Here is a 25,815-nt window from a genome sequence, read left to right on the forward strand (position 1 = left end):
ATCCATTTCCCTGCGAATTTCAAGATTCCATTGTTTTTTTCTGCTGAGTAATACTCCATTGTGTAAATGTACCACATTTTCTCTATCCACTCTTCAGTTGAGGGGCATCTAGGTTGCTTCCAGGTTCTGGCTATTACAAACAATGCTGCTATGAACATAGTGGAGCAGATGCCCTTGTTGTATGAACCTGCCTCATTTGGATAAATGCCTAAGAGTGGAATTGCTGGGTCTAGTGGTAGATTAATTCCCATTTTCCTGAGGAATCTCCATACTGATTTCCAAAGAGGCTGTATGAGTCGGCATTCCCACCAGCAATGGAGGAGTGATCCTCTCTCTCCACATCCTCTTACAAAAGTATTCGTAATAACCCTGATAGCAAATCAAACTATATTCATCAATCGATAAAGACAACAAAAATAGGGAATAGGTATAAAGAATATATACAATGGAATTGTATTTTATTGAGAAGGATGAAATTATATTAAATGTAGAAAATGGAGATTATCATGTTAAGCAAAAAAAGCATATATCAACAGGATAAATATCATGTTTCCTCCAGATATGCATATGTGTGTGTGTGTGTGTGTATGTGTGTGTATATGTGTGTGCCTGTATCTGCGTGTAAGAAATAAAGAGAAGAGACACTATATGGGTAGGGATTGAATTGAGGGAATATTCAAAAAATTTAACATCTTTTATAACTAAAACACTTCATTACTTAATAATTTTTCACTTAATAATTAAATATCAGAAGCTAAAAGAAAAACAAAACAATAGCAACTACAATGAAAAACTCCCTCAGCAACATGACTGTGAAAACAGGAGAGTAACAATCAACATGACAGAGTGTTGGAGGAAAAGCTCTACACCATGAACTACCAGCAGCTAAAGGGTGCTGAGAGCAGGAGAATTATCCCTTCTCCAGAAAAGAGCCAATGAATTGATCATTTAATACCAAATGGTCAACTCTGGAAAACATACACGCAAGTGGCATGATTCAGAATGGGCATGTTGTTTTAGAACTGTATATGTGCACAATGTACATATATGAAATAACAAACAATAAAAAATGTCCATGAATTTGAAAAACAGAACGTGTAAGATACAGCAGGGGTTGAAGGGAAAAAAAGGAAGGGAGAAATTATGTAATTATATTAAAATTGCAAAACATAAAACAAATAATTAACAAATCAATCATTAATCAAATGAAATAAATTTATCTTTGTTAGCACTAATAATCACATATTGTAATTATATTTTAATATTATTCAAAAATTTACATAAACCTACAACATGTTCATTTTTTGACAATGTCAAACATAAGTTACAATTTAACTGAGAAAGAGGAATTTACATATCTCAAAATTCAATGAAAAGAATTATGTACAATATCTAAGATCAAAATAATAATATTAAAGATGTTTAGAAATGAAAAACTAACTTTGTATTTATTGACGTCCTACAACTTATGATTGTTTAATAACGTATTTATTATTATTACTATTATTGTTTGTTTATTGTATATTTTTATTTTTAAATTTAAATTAGAAACAAGGTTGCTTCACATGTCAATTCCAGGACCCTCTCCGTTTCCCTCCCCTTCTCCCTTGCCCTCCCACCAACTCCCCAATGTCCCCTCATTTCCCCAGGGAGGGTAAGACCCTCTATATGGGTGTACATAAACTGTCATTTCATCCAGGGCAGGCCATAGACCCTCCCCTAAGAGTTCAGGGTGACAGTGCATCTCTCTTTGTTGGATGGGAGTCCAAAGTCCATTTGTATACCTGGGATAAATACTGATCTACTACCCAAGGCTCAATAGGTTACCTAGGCCTCCTCACTGACATCCACATTCAGGGGGGGGGTCTTGATCAGTCCCATGCTGGATTCCCAGCCATCAGTCGGGGATTCAAGAGATAATCCTTGTCAGGTCAGCTGTTTCTGGAGTTAAACCAGGCCAGTCTTAATGCCTTTGGTCATCAGTCCTCCCTCTCTGCTACTGGCTTTCTTGAGTTCAGCTCAGTACTTAACCATGGGAGTCTGCTTCTTTCCATATGCCACTGAATGAAGGTTCAGACTATCTGGCCATGGACTGTAGGATGGCATTCCCCAGATCTATGTCTAAAATCCATATATGAAAGAGTACAAGCCATGTTTCTCTTTTTGTGATTAGGTTACCTCGCTCAGGATGGTTTCTTCTAGTGCCATCCTGAGTACTTTGTATTTATTGACTTCCTACAACTTATGATTGTTTAATAACATATTTATTTCCTATATATTGCTTAATTATATTTTTGCCTTTTATCTTTTTATTTAAGTTAGAAACAATCTTGTTTTACATATCCTAGTTCCCTCTCCCTCCCATTCTCTCATGCCCCCCACCAACCCCCATTCTACCCCCATCCACTCCCCTGGAAGGGTGAAGCTTTCCTTCGGCGGTCATCAATGTCTGTCATATCATTTGGGGAAGATCCGAGGCACTCTCCTATTTATCTAGGCTGAGAAAATGTTACTTGACTACAAAAGTTCAATAGCATAAGTGCATCTGTAATTTTTTAAAACACACAGAATAAATAAATGCATTTTCTAGTAGTATTTTATTGTGAAATATAGTATATCTTAAACCTATCCAGATTCTACTTTTTATATTTATAAATAAAATCTCCACATCTTATCATATATTGTACTGACAAAAATATCAAAATCCTAACCAACTCAACTTAAATGTAATTTTTTACTACTTATGTAACATCTTTTATGAAACACATTTTCTTTGGACATCAAGTTTCTCAGTTATTTGATTTTTGCATAACATACTGTGTGTGTGTACTGCTTATCTCTGTAAGATTTTTCTTCAGTTGTGTGTGCCCTCTGTTGGATATGCAGTTAGTGGAAACCTCTTCCCAGTCATCAGACTATGGATTTGTTAGTTTGACACTGTCCTTTGCCAATTCTAAAGCTTCTCAGTTTCACTAGCTCCTATTTATTTATTGCTGATCTCAGTTCCATTGGTAACAGTGTTCTGTTAAGAAGTCTTCTTCTGTGATATTGAGGTCAAGGCTGTTCACCATTTTCTCTTTTACCAGGTTCAGCTTATTTGGTTTTAAGTTGGAGTCTTTGATCTATTTGGACTTGAATTTTGTCAAGCTGATAAGTGTTGATCTAATTGGATTTTTCTACAAATAGACATTCAGTTTAACAAGCCCATGTTCTAAAGGTGCTTTTTTTCCAGTGCACATTACTGGCTTTTTGAAAATAAATATCAGGTGTGAATATGTGTATAGATGTACATCTGTGTCTTAAATTTATCTTCATTGATCAGTGTTTCAATTTTTGTGACAATACTATGGTGTTTTCACTACTACAGTTCTGTAAGGCCAGTTAAAACAGGAGATGGTAACCCCCTAGCATTAGCATTTCTTTTATTGTTTAGGATAGTTTTAGGTGTTCTGGATTTTTTATAATTCCATATAAAACTGAAAGTTATTCTTGCAAGATTGGTGAAGAATTTTGTTGGAATTTTATTGTGGACTGCATCATAGAATCTTCATCAAGTAACTGATGGAAGCAGATGCAGAGATCCCCATTCAAGCACTGAGCTGAGCTCTGGGAGTTAGTTGAAGAGAGGATATAGGGTTTATATGAGCAAAAGATGGGGAGTAAAGATCATGATGTAAAAACCCACTAAGTCAGATGACCTGAGCTTGTATGAGCTCATGAACTCTGGACAGATAACTAGGACCTGAACTGGGATCATCCTAGGGCCTCTGCATCTTTTAGCCCAATGTGTAAATTGGTGTTTTGTGGGGTTTCTAGCAGTGGAACCAGAACCTGTCTCTGATGCATAAGCTGGCTACTTGCAGCTTATTTCCTATGGTGGGATTCCTTTTTCAGTCTTGATGCAGGGAGAGAAACTTGATCCTTGTTCAATTTTATAAGCCATGCTTTTTCAATTTATGAGGGAAGCCTTGCCCATTATGATGGAGAAGGAATTAATTGGGGAGTATACAGGGGAGGTGGGGGGAGAGAATGAGAGGCAAGGAGGGGAGGGGAACTGTGGTAGGTATGCAAACATAAATTTTAAAATAATGAATAAAATGGTGGGTTTTCCTGATTTTTATTCTTAGACTTTTTTATTTATACACAGTAGAACACATTTGCTAGCACATTGATTTTTTAAAACATATATACTTTGTTGAAAATGTTTGTCAGCTGTAGGATAACTCTGGTGGAACATTTTAACATGACATTTAAAATCAATTTTATGCAAATTAGAAGCAATATTTTTTACATATTAATCCTAGTTCCTCTCCCTTCTATCCTCCCATGGCCCCTACTGTTCCCCCAACCCCATTCCCCATTCACTCCCCAGGGATGGTGAGACCTCCATGAGGGTTCATCAAAATCTGTCAAGTCTTTTGGGGCAGGGCCTAGGCCCTACCCTGTGTCTCTAGGCTGAGAGTATACCTCCATGGGAAATGGGCTACCAAAGTCGGTTTGTGCACTAGGGATATATCCTGGTTTCAATGACAGAGGATCCATAGACTTCTCAGGCCTCCTAGCTGACACTCACGTCCAGGGGACCCGTTTTTTTCTTTTGGTGGATTCACAGCTGTCACACTGGGGTCCAGGAGCTCCCACTTGCTCAGGTCAGGTATTTCTGTGCGTTTTCCCAGTATGGTCTTAACCCCTTTGATCATCACTCCTTCCTCTCTACAAGGGATTCCAGAAGTTTTGCTCAGTGCTTACCTGTGGATCTCTGCTTCTGCTTCCCTCAGCTATTGAATGGAAGCTTTAGGGTGATATTTAAAGTAGTCATCATTCTCATAATAGGGGAAGGGCATTAAAGGTAGCGTTCCCTCTATTGCTTAGGCTCCTAGTTAGGGTTATCCTTGTGGAACTCTGTACAATTCACTAGTGCCAGATTTCTCTTTAAACCTATAATGACTCCCTCTGTTGATGTGTCTCTTTTCTTGCTCTCCTCTATTCATCTCCCGACTCAATCTTCCTGATCTCTCATATTCTCCTCTCACCTCCTCTTCTTCAGTCTTCTTTCTCCTACCTGCTCCCCACCCGCCCCCGATGCTCTGAATTTGTTCAGGAGCTCTTATCCCTTTATCCTTCACCAGGGGAACACATTTACTGAATGTAGACTTCTTCCTTTTTAATTTGTATCCTTTTGTCTTTTTCTGTAGTTTTGTTGCTCTAGATAATATTCAAGTACTGCATTGAAGAGCTATGGAGACAGTGAAAAAACTTACCTTGTGACTAATTTTAGCAAAGTTGCTTTGAATTTCTATCCTTTTAAAGTGATGTTGGCTCTATGCAGGCTAGAAATGAAGTATATTATATTGATATATATTGATTGTATCAATATCTCTCCAGGACTTCTATCATGAAGAAGTGTTGAATTTTCTGAATGTCTGTTTCTGTGTTTAATGAGATTATCATGTTGGTTTTTTTCAGTTAATTTTTATGGTGTACTATGTTTAATATCTAACATAAGAAAACATGCCTGAGCCTTTGAGATAAACCCTACTTGATAATTATGGATTATATTTTGGGTGTATTCTCGAATTTCTTTTGATTATATTGAAAATTTTTGACTGTGTTTGTGAGGGAAATTGATCTGTAACTCTCTTTCTTATTTGGGTTGTCTGTGACTCCCATATTAGATTAGCTCAAACCTCCTAAAATTAATTGGGCATTGTCTGTTTTGTTCCTATTTTTCTGACACAATTTTAGTAATATTGACATTAATTATTTTAAAGTTTTGCAGAATTAGATCCTAAATAATTTTGGCCTTGTGCCTTTTTGGCGAAGAAATTTTTGATGACTGTTTCTATTTCACTAGAGGATATAGGTTTGTTTGTTTATAGGATCTCTAAATAGAGATGGTAAATATATGATTGTATGATATATGTAAAGAAAATTATAAATTTATTTTAGATTTTCCAACTTGGTGAAGTACTTGTTTTTAATGTATATCATTAAGATTCTCTGGATTTCCTCTGCTTTTGTTATTATGTTCTTTTTTTATTTTAGAAATATCTTTTTAAAAATTTAAACTAGAAACAAGCCTGCTTCACATGTCACTCACAGTTCTCACTCTCTCCCCTCTTCCACCACCCCCACCAACCCCCTCATTCCATTGCCCATGTGCACAGGCTAAGAGAGCATCCCTCCATGTGGAATGGGCTCCTGAAGTCCATTCATATACTAAGTACAAATACTAATCTACTACCAGAGGTCCCATGGTTTGCCCAGGCCTCTTCTCTGACATCCATGTTCAGGGGTCTGGATCATTCCCATGGTGGCCTTCCAGGTATCAGTCTGGGGTCCATGAGCTGTTCAGGTCAGCTGTTTCTGTGGATTTCACTGACCTGTCTTGACCCCTTTGCTCAACACTTCTCCCTCTCTGCAACTGGTTTCCAGAAGTTCAGTTCAGTGTTTAACTGTGGGTGTCTGCCTCTGTTTCCATCAGCTACTGGATGAAAGATCTAGGATGGTATATAAGGTAGATATCAGTCTCATTATAAGAGAAGGGCATTTAATGTAGCCTCTCCACTGTTATATAAATTGCCAGTTGGTGTTATCCTTCTAGAACTCTGGAATCCTCCCTAGTGCCAGATCTCTCCTCAACCCTATAATGGCTCTCTATTATGGTATCTCTCATCCTGCTCTCCTCTATTCTTCCCCTGACTCAACATTCCTGCTCCCCCATTTCCTGCTCTCCCCTCTTCTTCTCCCACTCTCTTTCTCCCAACTCCCTCTCCCCTCCCTCCATGTTCCTAATCTGCTCATGAGATCCTGTCCGATTCCCCTTCTTCAAGATACCATGCATGTCTCTCTTAGGGTCCTTACTGTTTCCCTGCCTCTCTGGGGGTTTGGATTGTAGATTGGCAATCCCTTGCTCCATGTCAAAAATCCATATATGAGTGAATACATACCATGTTTTTCATTTTGTGACTGATCACCTCACTCAAGTTAGTTTCATCTAGTGCCTTCCATTTGCCTGCAAATGTTAAGATTCCATTGTTTTTTTTCCACTGGGTCCAAATGTACCATATTTTCTCTATCTACTCTTCCGTTGAGGGGCATCTAGGTTGCTTCCAAGTTCTGGCTATTACAAATAATGCTGCTATGAACATAGTGGAACAGACATCCTTGTTGTATGAATGGGCATCTTTTGGTAGGTTTATTCCCATTTTGTGAGGAATTTTCGAATTTTGTAGAGTACAGGTTTTCAAATTATGACCTGATGATTCTCTGAATTTCCTCAGAGTCCATTGTTATGTCCCCCTTTTCTTTTCTGATTTTGTTAATTTGCATGTTCATGCTCTGCTGTTGGATAAGTTTGGACAAAGGTTTGTCTTTCTTGTTGATTTTCTCAAAGAATCAACTCATTGCATTGATTCTTTGTATTGCTTTCCTAGTTTCATAGTTTCAGCCCTCAATTTGATTATTTCCTAGGGTATAATCCTCCTCAGGGAGTTTGCTTCTGTGTATTCTAGAGCTTTCAGCTGTGCTGATAATTCTCCTGTATAACTATTCTCTAGTTTCTTCATGTGGGCACTTAGTGCTATGAAGTAAGTACTGCTTTTAAAGTGTCCCATAGTTTTGGGTATGTTGTGTCTTCATGCTCATTGAATTCTGGGAAGTCTTTAATTTCTTTTTCTATTTCTTTCTTGACCCAGGAATGGTGCAGCTGTGCATTATTCAATTTCTATGAGTTTGTAGGATTTCTGCAATTTTTGTTGTTGTTGAATTCTAATGTAAAACGCATGGTGTTCTGATAAGATGCATGGAGTCATTCCAATTTTTTTGTAGCTGCTGAGTTTTGATATGTTGCCAAGTATGTGCTTGATTTTTATGAGGGATCCATGTGGTGGTGAGAAGAAGTTAAATTCTTTTTTTATGTGGATAAAATGTTGTATAAATGTCTGTTAATCCCAGTTGGGTCATTTGTTCTTTGTTGAGGTTCTGTCTGGTATTCCTGTCTAGTGATGAGAGTGGGGTGTTTAAATCTCCCACTATAAGTATGTGGGACATTACATGTGATTTAAATTTTAGTAATGCTTCTTTTACGAACATGGATGCCTTTGTATTTGGGTCATAGATGTTCAGGATAGAAACTTCATCTTGGTGGATTTCACCTGTGATGTATATGTAATGACCTCCTTCATCTCTTTCGATTGCTTTCATTAGGAATGCTACCCCTGCTTGTTTCTTGGGTCCATTTGGTTGGAAAATCTTTTCCCAACCTTTAACTCTCAGGTAATGTCTGTCTTTGAGGGTGATGTGTTTTTCTTGTATGCAGCAGAAGGATGGGTTCTGTCCTCGAATCCATTCTGTTAGACTGTGTCTTTTAATGGGTGAGTTAAGGCCATTAATATCAAGGGGTATTAATGACCATTGATTGCTCATTATTCTTTCATTTGGAATGATGGTTGTTGGTGGAATTATGTGTGGAATTCCACCCTTTTGTTCTTTTGGGTGTTGGTAGAGTGGGATTCTCTAATGCCTATGTTTTTCTGGTTCTACTTAATTTCCTTGGGCTGGAGTTTTCCTTTCAGAACTTTCTGTAGGGCTGGGTTAGTGGATATGTATTGCTTGAATCTAGTTTTGTTGTGAACTATTTTGTTTTCTCCATCTATAGTGATTGACAGCTTTGCCAGGTATAGTAGTCTGGGCTGGCATTCATGGTCTCTTAGTGTTGGTAGAATATCTATCCAGGACCTTCTGGCTTTCAGAGTTTCCATGGAGAAGTCAGATGTAATTCTGATAGGTCTGCCTTTATATGTTACTTGGCATTTTTCCTTAGCTACTCTTAATATTCTTTCTTTATTCTGTATATTTGGGGTCTTGATTATTATGTGGCGAGGGAACTTTTTTCTGTGATCCACTGTATTTGGTGTTCTGTAAGCTTCTTGTACCTTCATTGGCATGTCTTTCTTAAGGTTCAGAAAGTTTCTTCTATGATTTTGTTGTTGAATATGTTTTCTACACCCTTTGAGGTGGTTTTCGTCTCCTTCTTCTATACCTATTATTCTTAGGTTTAGTCTTTTCATGATGTCCCATATTGCCTGAATGTTCTGTGCTAAGGATTTGTTGGACTTTGGATTTTCTTTGGTTGATGAATCCATTTCTCCTAGTGTATCTTCAACACCTGAGATTCTGTCTTCAATCTTTTGTATTTTGTTGGTAATGCTTGTATCTGTAGTACCTGACCGTTTACCCAGCTTTTCTATTTCCAGACTTTCTTCATATTGTGTTTTTTTATTGTCTCTATTTCAGTTTTCAACCCTTGCACTGTTTGAAGTGTCTCTTGCAATTTTCGGTTTATCTTTTCATCCATTTGTTGCATTTTGTGAATTTTTTGGTTTGTTCTTTCTTCCATTTCCTGCATTGTTTGGTTTGCCTTTTCTTCCATTTCTTGCATTTTTTGGTTTGCTTTTTCTTCCAGTTCTTGTATTTTTTGGTTTGTTTTTTCTTCCATTTCCTGCTTTTTTTGTTTTTTTTCTTTGATTTCTTGCATTTTTGGTTAGTTTTTTCATCCATTTCTTTGAGCAATTTCCCTATATCCTCTTTTAGGGCCTATATCATTTTCATGAAGGTGTTTTTAATGTCATTCTCTTCTTCATTTGCATTGGAATGTTGGAGTCTTGCTGGCATGGAGTCTCTAGAAATGGGCAGTGTCATAGTTGCTTTTCTGTTTCTGAGTGTGTTTTTGTATTGTCTCTTTCCCATCTCTTCTTTTAGTGGGTGCAGAAAGAGCCCCTTACTGGTCTGGCAGTTAGGGGACCAGTGCTCCCTTTTGTTGGGTGCTAGCAAGTCCAATACTCTGGTAGTTCTTCTATTCCTTGTCCTTGTTTTGGTCACATGGGTGGAGAAGAAGACCAGGAATATGGGGTGCTTAGCCACCCACCTGGTCCCCTGTTCCCTTTGCTGTAAGAGAAGACTTGGAATCTGGGGTGCTCCCACCAGAATGGCAAGCTCTGTGGCCATTCCCAGTCACTGGAAGGCACGCCTGGGGTGCAGAACCTTGTTTTTACCTGATCTGCTGGTTTCCTGGTCTCATTGGTGGAAGAGAAGATCAGGAATCTGAGGTGCTTAGCCTCCCACCTGGTCCCCTGGCCTCCTTGTTGGAAGAGAAGGCCTGGTATCTAGCATGTTTGGCTTCCCCCGGGATGAGAAGCTCTGTGGCCTTCCCCAGTCACTGTAAGGCATGATGAGATCCAGGGCCTTCTTTACCTGGATCTGCTGGTTTCCTGGTCTTGTTGGTGGAAGAAAAGACCTGGAATCTGCAGTGCTTGGCTCCTGCCAGAATTGGTCATTCCAGGAAGAAAAGACCTGGAATGCAGGCCTGGATGCACGGCCTGTTTTACCTGGCCCAGCCAGTTCCCCGGTCTCCTTGGTGGAAGAGAAGACCTGGGTTCTGTTGTGTTTGGCTCCCTACAGATTGAGAAGCTCTTTGGCCTTCCCTAGTCACTGGAAGGCATGCCTGGATGTGGGGTATGAACTCATTTCTTAATGGCAATAATAAAATAACTCAAGGTAGCCTAACTCATGGGACCTGATGGTGTCTTTCATTTGTTTGTTTTGTTTTGTTTTAATCATTAACCTAAGCCATGTTTTATACAGCTCCTCAAGAAAAACTCCTTTGTCCTGGCTGCATAATATACCCTTGTTTCTACTTTTTACACTTTGCAGCCTCCACATTATCGGGGGCAGAAGCAACCCAATAATCCTCCCTTTACATATATTCATTTCCCCAGTAAATTAACCTCTATCATAACCCTTTAATTCTTTTGTCAGAAACCCTTAAAATTATATTTAAAATAATACGATTTTGTGTAAAATCATTGCTTTAGCTAAACATTACCGCTTAAGATGAAATCACCACTGGGCAGTAGTGGCGCAGGCCTTGGGAAGCAGAGGCAGGTGGATCTCTGTGAGTTTAAGGCCAGTCTGGTCTACAGAGCAAGTTACAGAGCAGCCTAATCTCCAAAGCTACAGAGAAACCTTGTTTCCAGGAACCAAACAAAAAAAGGAGGAAATCATCTTCATAACAACCCATAGGGAAAAGTGCATGTAGACCAGGATAGTTCTGTGAGCTAATCACACTAAAGGCAGTGGGGATCCTCCCCACTCCTAATCTCACCATTTCAGTTACCAGAGAAAAATGGCAGCGGCAAACATGTCAATACACAGCCATAGCAAGAGGCCTTCCAGAACCAAAGCCCTTGGAGCCTTGCCTTTCCAGTAATTCACCTATCAGTGCTTGCATTCTGCTGAGCCCAACTCCTGAAACTCAGTTACCACCTGCTGCTCATCTGACAGGGCATTGGCAAAATATCAGATGCCCATCTGCCTTTAGTTTATGCCTTGCATTCTTAACTTCAGCTCCATTGCTCATAATGTTCATAGCTAGGATCAACAATTAACACATAGGACCTCATGAGACTGAAAAGTTTTTGTAAGGCAAAGGGCACTGTCAAATAGTCAAACTGGCAGCCTACAGAGCTAGAAATGGAAGACTAATATTCACAATTCATAAAATGTATTCAATAAGCTAGATATGAAACAAATAATCTAAATTTAAAAATAGGATGCAGATGTAAACAGAGTATTCTCAAAGATGGAATCTCGAGTGGCTGATAATTACTAAAAGGAAGGCTTAACATCCTTAGGTGCCAGGGGAAGGCAAATCAAAACCACTTTAAGATTCCATCTTACACATGTCAGAATGGCTAAGAACAAAAAACAAAAGGGATGTGTCATGCTGGATTAAAAATGGAGCAAGGAGAAGACTTCCCTATTGCTGCTGGTGTAAACTTACATAGTCACAATGGAAATCAATATGGTAGTTCCTTAGAAAACTGGGAATTGATCTGAATGAACACCTAGCTGTGGATTATAGGCTGTGCGGATTATAGGCTGTGCATCTTTTTCTTTATTTATGGTATCCATTTATAAATGATACATACTATATTTGTCTTTCTGGTTTTGGGTTACCTTACTTAGAGTGGTGTTTTCCTAGTTCTGCCCATTTGCCTATGAATTTTAAGATATCATTGTTTCCTACTGCTGAGTATTACTCCATTGCTTAAATACGCCACATTTTGTTTATCCATTCTTCAGTTGAGAGACATCTAGGTCATTTCCAAGATCTATTTATGACAAATAATGTTGCTATGAACATAGTTGAACAAATGTCCTTGTTGTGTGAATGTGTCTCCTTTGGATGTATTCCCAAGAGTGGTTTTCCAGAGTTTTGAGTTAGGTTGATACCTAATTTTCTGAGAAATCACTATATTGATTTCCACAGTGACTGTACAAGTTTGCACTCCCACCATCAATTGAGGAGTGTTTCCCTTTCTCTACATCCTCTCCAACAGAAGCTGTCATTGGTGCTTTTGATTTTAGCCATTCCGATCAGTGTAAGATGCAATCTCAGAGTGGTTTTGATTTGCATTTCCTGATGTCTAAGGATGTTGTACATTTCCTTAAATGTCTTTGCCATTTGAGATTGTTCTGTTGAGAATTCTCTATTTACATGTGTACCCCATTTTTAAATGGATTATTTGGTAGTTTGATTTCTAGTTTCTTTAGTTCTTTGTAAATTTTGGAAATCAGCCTTCTATCAGATGTGGGGTTGGTGAAGAGCTTTTCCCATTCTATATGGATCCATTTAAATACTAATTATTTGTTTTGCATTTTAATCTAACTTAGAAACAATCTTATTTTTCACATAAATCTCAGTTCCCTCTCCCTCCTATTCTCCTTCCATGAGGGTCATTAAAGTCTCTCATTTCACTAGGCTCTCACCCATGTTTTTAGGCTGAAAGAGTAGCATCCATGGGGAATGGGTTCCTGAAGTTCGTTTGTGCACTAGGGGTAAATACTGGTTCCACTGTCAGAGAACCCATAGACTAACCAGGCTTTCTAATTGACACCCACATTCAAAGTCAACAGATAATTATTTATATATTTAAAATTTTCCTTTTCATTAGTAATTTAATCTTATTTCTGCTGTCATAAAGCAAAGATTATCTCTCTCAGTGTACTAAACCACCCTTCTAAGTCTTTACATTGCTTCTTAGGTTACTCCAGATCAAAGCCATATGTGTGCATATGCAGGGCTTCAGTAAAGTAGAATTTGACTCCATTGTCTATTAGTGTCTTTCTAATGCACATCACAAAATAGGAAATGCAAATTTATTGCCTTACTCTACAGCATGATTTCATGTCAGAGATTTTGTATGGCTTCAGCTGATAATTTACTTTCCACATTTGAGTACTGAGTTGGGTATAGATCACACTATTTATAATGTGAGGGACTACAGTATCAGGCTGTTTATTACTTACCTGTCAGTGTGCAAAGAACGTTCTAAGAACATGGAGCCTCAGTCTTCAGTGTGGTATCAGGGCTTCTCTACTGCTTCAAAGCAGGAGCATCTCACAAGGTTGCTTTGAACTCTAAGCAATGGCTGCCATACTAAAGTTTGTCCTTGTGCTATGTTCATTTTTGCTGTTGTTCTTCAGCTTCCATCCTGACATGAGCTTCTAACTCTCAAATCAACGTTATCCCTTACACAGAGCTTCCTTGAATCTGCCTAGCCTCCTTGCCACCTCACACCAGTATGTGGAAGCATGGTTAAGTCACTTCTAATTTGGCAGCTCCTTTTTACCATGCCCTCAGAATAGGCTTCAGACCTTAGTGAGAAACACCACAATTCAACTCATTGTCCTAAGGATAAGAATGAATTCCTCTTAGTTCTTCTGCCTTCCAAAGTATGTCAGTCTTCTCCTTCCTTTGGTTTGCATTTTTTCTCAGAGTTTATTCCATATTGTTTTCTGCTGGCAGGGTCACTTTCTACTTTAGGTAAATAGCATTTCTTATTTGCATTGTTACAACCTCTTACTAATTACATTCTTTTAACTAGGACTCTAATTCTTTCTAATCCATTTTCCAAACAACAGAGGAAGAACATCATTTCAGATGCAAATTAGATAGAATTTTACTTCCTAAAAATCTTCAAATGTTCTCCTTGCTTTTAAAAATGATGTTCTACATCTCTAGCAGGTTTCAAGTCACCTTGAATAGTGTCACCCCTGTTTTCCAGGCAAACCTAATTTCCTGTCTTTTACAAATCAACTTCACAAGTAATCTCTTATTCATAAAATTAAATATCTTTCATTTCCTGAGTGACTCTATATTTATTTTAATGCCATGTTTTGCACAAAATGCAATATTTTATTGCAATTTCCACTTTCGTTCATGATTCATTCACCTTTCCAGTTTTTAGCCATTATTCAGAAATGATTTCTTTCCACCAACTTCATAAGGTGCCCTTAGAAGAAGATGATATGCCCTCCTGTGCAATTGTATAACATACTAAATTTCATTATTCCCACACTTTATCAGGTAGAATTTTTAATTATATTCTTTCTGTACCATACGTTCTATATGTGGTTAATAGTTTGTTTCTCTTAATGCATTTTGCAATAGTGTTTATTTAGTGTTATGTCATAAACCTTCTAGTATCTCCTGTCATGGTCATGAATATTTTAATGTGTATATGAATTAGGGATTTCTGAATTAAGCATATGTTTTCTGTCTTCTAACTTTCCACATAATTGTCAACTATATAGGCACAATAGATGGACTGATTTGATTCCACAAGATTCAAATCTCTCATTTCTAACCCAGAGAGAGCAGTATTTAAGAAGCCTGCATTTGTTAATACATACCCATTTCTCCTATCTGGCTTATATCTAAAAAATGTCATTTATTTTTTGTGCTCCTTCTTTGATTCCTTAAACACTTCACTCATTCTTTCATACTTGCTTTAGGAAGTATCTATAAGTGTGCCTGACATCATGAACAAACAAGCCTTCAGTCTATTGTCTAGATGTACTGGTGTGAAGTTGTTCCAGGAGATCAAGTTATGCCCCCAAATAGTGGAGTTTCTTGATATTTTGCTGGCATTTGACTGCTGAATTTCTCTGTCAGTTTATAATACATTTCTATGTTAAGAGTAAAGGAATGGAGTTGCTTTATGTGTCTTGCAATTTCAATGGAGACATATCTAACAGGAAGATATTTAGCATAGAAAACGGAGCAAGATTAATATCTCAAATTGTAGATTGAGAAGGAATGTTAAATGGGAGAGGAATCTTTTCCTTTCCCTTTCTATGTGTTCTGTGTATGTGGATTCAACCCAGACACAGGATGGAAAGTATTAAAAAACTTGAGATCAGTAGTATTGGAGAGATGGCTTCATAGTTAAGAGAACAGATGCTCTTTCAAGGCACTTGGAGCCATGGAAGCTGGCCAGTGGTGCTGTATGCCTTTCTTCCCAGTGCTAGAGAGGTCATGGTCTCATGCAGTATTCAGTCTCCTGCCATGCTGAGGACAGGATTGCCCCAGCCTCGGCAGATGCAAGAACTCTCTAGTGCTTGGTTGCCTTGCTTTTCTGATCTTCAGATTGAACCTCAATATCTTTTTCTGGGTTTTTAATACTTGTACTACAGGTTTGATTCCCAGCACCCACACAGTGGCTCAAGACTGTCTGTAAATTCGGCTTTGGAATCCACAGTCCTTCCTTTGAATTTTCACTGGAACACATATGGCACACTCATGAACAGAGACATAAATGCAGGCAAAATACCTATACATTTAAAGTAGTGAAATACTTTAACAACTGGGGACCAGAGCTTCCAGTATGTTTGCATGGGTAAGGGCTATTACTGTACAAGTCTGGAGACTTGAGTTCTATGCCTTCAATGTACATAAAAACATAAGAGAACAAGTGTCTCCAACAAATGGTTTTATGACTTTCATATATATGCTGCGGCACACACACACACACATATACAACAATACTAAATAAAAAATGTTAAATATATAGAACATTTAAAGTTCACAAGGTTATGTATATAGCTTGCATGAAGTTGCTGTGTTATTTTTTGTAAAGGATTTAAAATTTTCTTAGCAACGGGGGGGGGATGGGGGGGAGGGCACGGGAGGAGGGGAGGGAAAGGGAGAGGGACCTCGTACTGACTTGTGAAGCAATCTTGTTTCTTATCTAAATTTAAAATGGAAAATAAAAAAAATATTAATAAAAAATTTTTTCTTAGCATCTATTTCCTCACACATACTGAAGATGAATATGCAGACATAATTCATAATGTTAAATTGTCAAGTTCCTTGTGTATTTTTGGAAATGCTTGTATCATCATAAGTAAATATTCAAGTTGTAGCAATCCACAAAAAATATATGAAGGATTCTTGTATTCAACTGAAAAGGTTTAGAATCTAAAGTTATTGTAGGGGATGGAAAGTTGCTTTTAAATCTGATGATGGTATAGAAGAGCATCCCTCTATATTGTTTTCTGTCAATTAAAGGTGATGAAAATCATTAAAAAAAAGGTGGATTCTAAAATGTCTGTCAATTCCAGATGGCCTGGGACTCCACCGTAATCTCAAAGAAAGAAAGAAGGACTAAGGTGACACTAGTGCTATTTTATACAGGATTCTCACCTTTAGGTTTCCGGTAAATGTATCCTCCCTTCAAGAGATTTAATTTTCTGCTATGGTAAAAACTGAAATAACTTAGAGGTAAGGGAATTTCATGAATAAATTTACATGTGGTACAGCAGAACATGTTTTTTTATTTTAGATATGTTTCCTCAATGTTTAAATACCTAGGGAGTAATTTGTTTTTGTTAATTATCTGTTTTTTTTTGTTTTGTTTTATGTGCATTGGTGTTCTGACTGCATGTATGTCCATGTAAGGATGTCGCATTCCCTGGAATTGGAGGATCCAACACCTGTGATCTACCATTTGGGTGCTTGGAGTTGAATCCACATTCTTTGAGGCATCTCTCCAACATGAAAAAAAAACATTTATTATCAGATAGCACAAAACTTTATCCCATAGGTTTTCATTAGTGTTTTAAATTTAATGTTATTTTGTCATTTAGCTTTGCTGACTGGATTTTATTGAATATTTCTATGTATGAGCTTGAATGTTTTCTGAAAAATTTATTAGTCTAAGAAAATATTAGATTTCATTTCAACTTACATATCTGAAGTTCTTAATCACAATTATTGTCTTGTTCAATTTGTTTAGTGCAAGTACTTCATTTTGTAATTAATCAATTAATTATTCCTTAGTGTTCTTTCCCTTCTATTCCTCTTCCAGTTTTTCCTCCTTCCTCTTCTCCATCCCTTTCCTCTTGGTCTTCCCACTTGCTTAGGTTTCATGAATTATATAGAAAAGTGAATTTTAAACATTTCATAAATTTTGTTGGGTATGTTTTCTTTGTAACTTGTCAACCATGTGAGAACATATGTGCATATGTATTTCTGTATATATGCTGCATTAATTATCTCAGTGTGGAGTATATTTTCTTTATTGAAAACATTTTGTTAACCTCTTTTTACATTTACAAATACTATATGTTCAAATTTGATTTTTAGTAGGTTTGCAAGTTTTGTCTGTCTCACAATAAAACTGTTGCATCTGTGCAGGTTTCTAAAGATGGATACTGGTCTACCCAAGCAGAACGGTATTAAATATTATGTTTTGAAATGTGGTTTATAAAAAAATCAGTGATGACTAATCACTAGCACATTCCTGTGTTACAAAGCTATCTGTACAGCAGTTTCAACACACATTTAAAACATCACATCTACAGTTAGTTTACGTGGTTTTGTTCACATTTACATGTTCCCCACCCTGACCTGCTTTCCCCCCCCTTAACTTGTCCTACTATCTTTCATCATACCTGGAGATGAATCAAATTAGGTTTTCACTATAATTTCTGGAAACTGTGTACAGGCAATGGAGATTGAGAAAAGGTCTGAAGCGTTCTGTCATTATTGACCACTCCAGGGAGAGCTAGATAAAAATTGCTTCTTTCATGTTGTAGAAAGCACATGAAAAGCAACAGAAAAATAGGTATTGAACCAAAGAAACTTTGCTAACTGACCTGTCAACCTGGCAGGCTCACTTTTTCATAGGACTTGTTTTCCCTTAAATGTACTATTCTCAGAAACTGTCTACTCATTAAAAGTCAAAAAGCTAAGCACTGAAAATAATTAAATGGCATGTAATGACAATGGATCACTATAGAGATGAGGCCACATTTAAATATAAGAATTGATAAGCATCAAACATACTTTTTTGTAAACTGAAGACTTACCAAAAAGACATTTAAGAAATTACTTTAGAAAATATACTCATAGAAAAATCCCCTAAGTTTTTTGCCTCTAATTACTTTGTTAAGGTATATCTCACTCATCACTAACACAAAATGTATATTTCATAAAAAGTAAGAGCCTGCTAGGTCAACACTATTGCTTCTGAAATTGACATTCTCAGTAGTTATCAGGAGTTTTTATAGATTAGAGACTTCTTAGAGGGATGATGCAATACTCTGAACTCTGGAGAAACACAGACAGATTCCAGAGACAAACAAGCTCCTTTCTGTCTTCTTAACTTTGTTCTAAACTAAGATTGTGTGTGTGTGTGTGTGTGTGTATGTGTGTGTCTCAAAGAGCCAAGTGTTTGTTTCATAGATTGCTTGTATTTAGTCTGCTTTATATTTTGATTAGAGACTTCATTTTGATTATTTCATGCTGTCTGCTGTCTTGTTTGCCAATGCTTCTTTTCATTCTAGAGCTTCAGATGTACTTTTAAATTCCAAGCACAGTTGAGATCTGTGCATTTTTTAAAATGTAGGCACTTAGCGTTAAGAACTTTCCTCTTTCCTTAGTGCCGTGAACTTTCATTATGCAGCATAAGTTCGAGTATGCAGTGTATTCATTTTCATTGAGTTGTAGAAGGTATATTTTTGTCAATTCTGCCTGAACCCATTTTTCATTGAGTAGAGAGTTGTTCAGTTCCCATATACATTCTGCTGTTTCTGTTGCTTTTGCTGTCCAGCTATCATCTGTGATAGTCTGACAGAATAAACAGAGTTATTAAATTTTCATTTATCTCTGAAGAGTTGCTTTGCATCCAAGTATGTGTTTATTATTGGAGAAATTTCTGTAAGGTATTGATAAGAAGATATCTTCCTAGTATTTGAGTGAAATGTTCTGTAAATATCATTCTGATCCACTTGATTTATAAAGCCTACTAGCTCCAATATGTCTCTGTTTAGTTTTTGTCTGGATGACACGCCCATTGGTGAATAACAGGTATTGAAGTTTCTCACTATCAGTGGGAGAGTGTCAATATGTCACTTAACATGTAATAAGGTTTCATTTACAAACTTGGTTGCCCATCTGTTTGGGACATAGATGTTAACATCTGAAATGTCTTCTTTGTAGATTTTTCCTTTGATGTATATTTAGTATCATTCCACATCTGTTTCAATTAATTTTGTCTTGAATTCTATTTTATTAGATATTAAAATGGTTACAAGCATTTGCTTGGAATATCATTTTCCAACACTTTACACTGAGGTAATGTTTATTCATTTATTTTCAGTGTGACATAGTGAGTCACACGATAACCCCCTTATTCCATACATTTTTACATGAAGGCATTCCTCATCAAGAATCATTGGTCTGGTAAAAGGCCACTGTCTTCTGCTACTTGATGGATGCTGGACTGTAACATACAAAAAAAAAGTCCAGAAACAGATATTGGGGATCAAACTTCAAGCTGAATATCAGAAAAGCAAATCAGTTGGCCACTATTTCTTACCTGCAGCTCAGGCTGAAATGTTTGATCCATGCAGGAGCTCTTCACCAAATCTCAAACTGCTGCCTCACCTCCAGCAGTGGCTAGATAACAAATGCTTCTCTGAGACCACCTTGATTCTGTCTTCTATACTTCCCTACTGTTGGTATTAAAGGTGTGAACTATAATTATGTTTTAGACTGATTCATTCTTATGTAGATCTGAGTGGATTTGGACTCACAGAGATCCATCTACCTCTTAATGCTGAGTCCTTGGATCAAAGGTGTGTACCACCAACTCCTAGCTTCAGGCTGCTGGGATTAAAGGTGTGTCCCTGGCTTTTATGGCTTGTGGCTGACTCTGCTTTTCTGAATCTTCAGGCAAGCTTTAATAAATAATAAATAATATAACACTACACTGATCTGTCACTGGGACTCTTCTCAATCATTGTGTTGGTGACCTGCATAACACAGATTCAGAAATTCTGGTTCCAAAGGACAACCTTCCTGTCCCGAGTGTTCCAACAGATCACAAATAAGACAGATGTTGGGGTGGGTCAACAGAAAACCCTGGTTCTGAGCCTGGATAGATGCAGGGTTGGGCATCCCACCAGGTCCCGTCTGTTTTTACCAACAAGGTGCTCTCCACTGCGTTGCCCTGGCGAATTCACCACTTGGAGCAATGATCAAGACGGCAGAGCCAGGTCTCTAGCTCTCTCCTATTCAGGGTCAGCTGCCCTACATCTACACCTTCAGGTGAGGTTCAGGGGTCACTCTCCCCAGTGCTTTAGCTAGTGAGGGGCAGGGACAGCTCCTCTTTTTTTTATGAAATCCGGGTCACTTCTTCCATTTACATCATCTCCCATTACATTTTGTTTGGGGTGGAGTATCTCTCCTCTGCTCATGTAGCCACATTGCAAATGAGTAATTGGCACTGATCTTACCATGCTTATAATATTGGACTGGCTAAACCTATTCCTTCAGCAACAAAGCTGACTCTTCTGTGCTGCTTAGGTGAGGTGCAGGGTCTGCTTTCCAGAGTGCTGGCCTGAGTGTGTGAGACTGGAATAGCTGGCCACACACCCCTCATTTGGTCTGTGGTGTCCTCCCTCCCTGTCACCTGTGGCACTCATGAAAGTGAACCATGTATATCACCTTGGTAGCACAGTAGAGTAGAGCTGATAGATGTTTGGGTGAGCCAGTCCTTAGGTTGTGAGCATGGGAGAGCGGTCCCCATTACTCATCTGACTTGTGGTGACATAGGCTTTGGAGAGATGCACACTCATCAACATCTGAAGAATGTGGGAGTGCTGATTTTGAGGTCAGAAGAGCACAAGAGCTGTCCCTGTTCCCACCAGCTTCAACCTTTGGGAGCTCATGTCCAGCATCTCTCATGGGCAGCACAATATTTACTCCTGATATGGAAGGATTTTTTTGATACAACAGAGGGACAGTTTCAGTTTTCTTATAAATTCTGTTAGTCTGTTTTATTTTTTAATTGAGGAATTGAGACCATTTATATTGAGAGATGTTAATGACCAAAGCTGGTTTATTTCTATTGTTTTGCTTATTTGGTTGTTGTTGTTGGCAGTGGTGGCGATGGTATGTATGTGTCTTTGCTTTCCTTGTTTTGATTTTGCTTGTGTTCTGGTGTAAGATTATTTATTTCCTTTGATTTCCTGTGTTTAGTGTACCTCCTTATGTTGTAGTTTCCCTATGTAACAACTTCTATAGGGATGTATTTATAGAAAAATACTGCTTATGTTTGACTATCTAGAATGATGGAATATTTTGCTGTGTATTTTAGTCTGACTGGCATCTTTGTTCTCTTAGACTCTTTAGCACATCTATCTAGGTATTTCTGGATTTAGAGTCTCCTTTGAGAAATTGGGTGTAATTCTAATATGTCTGCATTTATATGTTACTTTTTCTTGGACACATGTATCCAATTTTTCTCTAGTATCTTCAATGGCTGAAATTGTCTCTTCTCTCATCTATATTCTGTTGGTGAAATACCTCTGTATTTATTGTATGAAATCCCAATTTTTTATTTCTCTATTTCCTTCTATTTAATTTATTATTTTTTTACCCCATTTCCAATTTGAAGTCTTGAATAGTTTTAGTTCCTTACATTTTTTGTTTGTTTGCATTTTTCTGGATATATTTAAGGACCCTTTTAAGGACCTCTCTCTTATTCATTAAGATCTCTGAAGTTATTTTTCTCTTCCTTCATCTATGTTGGCATATCTAGGGCCCGTTGTGGTGGATTAGCTGAAGTCTACAAAAGATATATTGCCCTGGCTGTTATTTATTGAGTTTCCTGTTTTCTATTTAGTCATTTCACATTGCCACCAAGATTTCTAGACCTTCCTCTCCCTCCTGCTTCCCCCCATCCCCCTCCTACTACCTCATCAGACACTGTCTACTCCATTTCCATTCCTATTCAGAAAAGGGCAGGCCTCCCATGGATATCAACAAAACATGGCATGTCAAGTTGCAGTAAGACTAAGCATCTGACTTTGTGTTAGGCTGTGCCTATCCCAATAGATGTCAGAGAGGCTTCATCTAGCAACTGGTGGAAGAATATGCAGAGACCCACATTCAAACATTAGGCCTAAACTCAGTAAATCCTGCCAAAGAGAGGGAGGAATGATTCTAAGGTGCCAGAGGAACCGTGGACATCACAAGAAAACCCACAGAATCGATTAACCTGGGCTTATAGGGCTCACAGAGTCATGACTGACAATCAGGGAGCTTGCATGGAATTCACCAAGGCCTTCTGCAAATATGTGACAGTTGTGTAGTTGATCTTCTTGTGGAACTCATAGCAGTAGAAGCTGGGGCTGTCTCTGACACTTTTGTTTGGGACACTTTTGATTGTGGTTCAGGTTGGTGTCTTGACATCTGGGTTTGGCATGGTTATATATAGGTCAAGGTGCATATTGTGGAATTTGTGATTTTGGGTTGGATGTTTTGTTCTTTGGTTCTTGAGCGTGTAATGGCTATGTGTTGAATGACTTCAGGCAAGCCTAGCTGGTGTGTTCACAGGGAATGACTCCTCGTAGGAGAGGCTGTGACACTGGGATGAGTTCAGAAAAGGAAAATCGGAGGAGAAGGCCTTTGTGATCCACCTCAGGTGACCTCAGCGAGGAAAGGGAGACCACAGCAGGTTTTCTTCTGCAGAGCTGGGCATGTGGTGCCAGGGTAGGTGGATCAGATCTCAGGAGCAATAAGAGAGGTGTGTGTCTGACTTCAGCCAACTTATTGCCATGATAGGAGTAGTGTTTGTGTTACAAGGAAGTACCTAGTGAACGTGGGTCCTGAGACAAAGTGACACATTTCCTGAGGGAGGCTAGGAGGAGATGGTCTTCAGGATCCACAGGAGACAAGGGCAAGATGGAATGAAGGCTGCAGGTACTGTTCTGTTGCATGCTATGGCCTAGATTGAGGGACTGGTTCTGGGAAAACAGACCTCTGCAGGTTATTTCTAATTGTCAAGGTGACAGTGCTCAGTGGGAGGCCAAGTAGTGTAAAACACGGTAGAATATTAAGGTTTTGTAATATTTTCCCACCTCTTTACATTGTCCATGCAGCCCTTGAAATATGTCATAAGTCTGATCTGAGTGTTAAAGTGTCTTTCAGCCTTATTCCAAACAAATTCTACCAGTAAGATAGTCTACACCATCTATGTTCAATATGTTAGTATGGATCTCAGTTTTCATTTTGAAAAGTTGAAACACAAAAATTGTATGAAATTACATTATACTTGAAAATAGATGTTCCTTTGTCAATGTGGATTGTGTTCCATCTTATCTAAAATCCATCAAATTGTATCTCCAAATTTAATATCTTCATTTCTGTGTTCCCCATTCTAGGCTCCTAACATGAATTTGATAAATACTATAAAAGAATAAACTAACAATATTTCTTCAAATACAGATACTGTGATCACTATGCCATTCTTGATCTTATATATTTTTTTTCTCAAGTAAGCAGTTTTCGGTCACTTTATTTCCTTAAGTGTTCACCTGTGGTTGTTCAAAAGTTGCAGTTGAAGAGCAATGTCTCAAGCCTGGTGGAAATGTTGGAAATCTCAACCCACTTGGTTTTCATGCACTCATGTTCCCTTTTTAATTGGTTGTTATGAGTAAAACATCTCTTTCATTTCTTCCTTCCTTCTTCATTTTTTTCCTTTCTTCCATCCTTCCTTCCTTTTTTTTTCTTTTTCTAAAGGCAGAAGGTATGATCACAGCAGGATTAACCAAAAGAAATTTACAATTTATGGCTATTGTAAAGGGTAAGGTTTCTCTGATTTCTTTCTCAGTCACTACATTTTTTTGAGTTTACCTTGTATCCTCCCACTTTGCTGAAGGTGTTTATCAGCTCTAGGAGTTCCCTTGGGGAGTTTTTTGGGTCACTTATATAAACTACCATATCATCTGCAAATAGTGAAAGTTTGACTTCTTCTTCTCTTATTTTTATCCCTTTGATCTGCTTTTGGTGTCTTATTGCTGTAGCTAGAACTTCAAGTACAATATTGAAGAGATATGAAGAGAGTGGACAGCCTTGTCTTGTTCCTGATTTTACGGGAATTGCATTGAGTTTCTCTCCATTTAGTTTGATGTTAGCTGTTGGTTTACTGTATATTGCTTTTATTATATTCAGGTATGTTCCTGTTATTCCTGATCTCTCAAGGACCTTTATCATGAAGGGGTGCTGGATTTTGTCATAGTCTTTTTTAACATCTAGTGAGATGATCATGTAATTTTTCTTCCTCAGTTTGTTTATACGGTGGATTACATTGATAGATTTTCTAATGTTGAATCATCCCTGCATTCCTGGGATGAAGCCTACTTGATCATGGTGGATAATTTTTCTGATATGTTCTTGAATCCGGTTCGCTAGTATTTTATTGAGTATTTTTGCATTGATGTTCATGAGGGAAATTGGTCTATAGTTCTCTTTCTTAGTTGTGTCTTTGTGTGGTTTGGGTATCAACGTAATTGTAACCTTGTAAAAAGAATTTGGCAGTGAGCCTCCTGCTTCTAATGTGTGGAATACTTTGAGGAGTATTGGAATTAGCTCTTCTTTGAATTTCTGGCAGAATTCTGCACTGAAGCCATCTGGGCCTAGGCTTTTTTTGTTTGGAAAACTTTTGATGACTGCTTCTATTTCATTAAGGGTTATAGGTCTGTTTAGAATGTTTATCTGCTTTTGATTTAGTTTTGGCAAGTGACATCTATCCAGGAAATTGTCCATTTCTTTTAAATTTTCGAATTTTGGGGAGAACAGATTTTCAAAGTATGCCCTGATGATTCTCTGGATTTCCTCAGAGTCCGTTGCTATGTCCCCTTTTTCATTTCTGATTTTGTTAATTAGCATGCTCTCTCTCTGTCTTTTGGTTAGTTTGGACAGAGGTTTGTCTATTTTGTTGATTTTCTCAAAGAACCAACTCTTTGTTTCATTGATTCTTCTCAATGTTTTCCTGGTTTCTACTTGATTGATTTCAGCCCTCAATTCGATTATTTCCTGGCGTCTGCTCCTCCTGGGGGAGTTTGCTTCTTTTTGTTCTAGAACATTCAGCTGTGCTATTAATTATCTAGTATGACTTTTCTCCAGTTTCTGCATGTGGGCACATAATGCTATGAACTTTCCTCTAGGCACTGCTTTCAAAGTGTCCCATAAGTTTGTGTATGTTGTGTCTTCATTCTAACTGAATTTCAGGAAGTCTTTAATTTCTTTTTTTATTTCTTCCTTTACCCAGAAATGGTGCAACTGTACATTGTTCAATTACCATGAGTTTGTAGGGTTTCTGTGATTTGTGTTATTGTTGAATTCTAATGTTAATGCATGGTGGTCTGATAAGATACAGGGGGTTATTCCATTTTTTTTTCTGTGGAGATTTGCTATGTTTCCTATTATGTGGTCAATTTTAGAGAAGGTTCCATGTGGTGCCAAGAAGAAGATATATCCCTTTGTGTTTGGGTGGAATGTTCTATAGATGCCTGTTAAACCCAGTTGGGTCAAAACTTCTATTAGTTCCATTATTTGTTTGTTAAGTTTCTGTCTGGAGGTCCTGTCTAGTGGTGAGAACAGAGTGTTGAAGTCTCCTA

Source organism: Mesocricetus auratus, unplaced genomic scaffold (genome assembly GCF_017639785.1).
Source record: "Mesocricetus auratus isolate SY011 unplaced genomic scaffold, BCM_Maur_2.0 Super-Scaffold_2245, whole genome shotgun sequence".
Classification (NCBI taxonomy): Eukaryota; Metazoa; Chordata; class Mammalia; order Rodentia; family Cricetidae; genus Mesocricetus; species Mesocricetus auratus.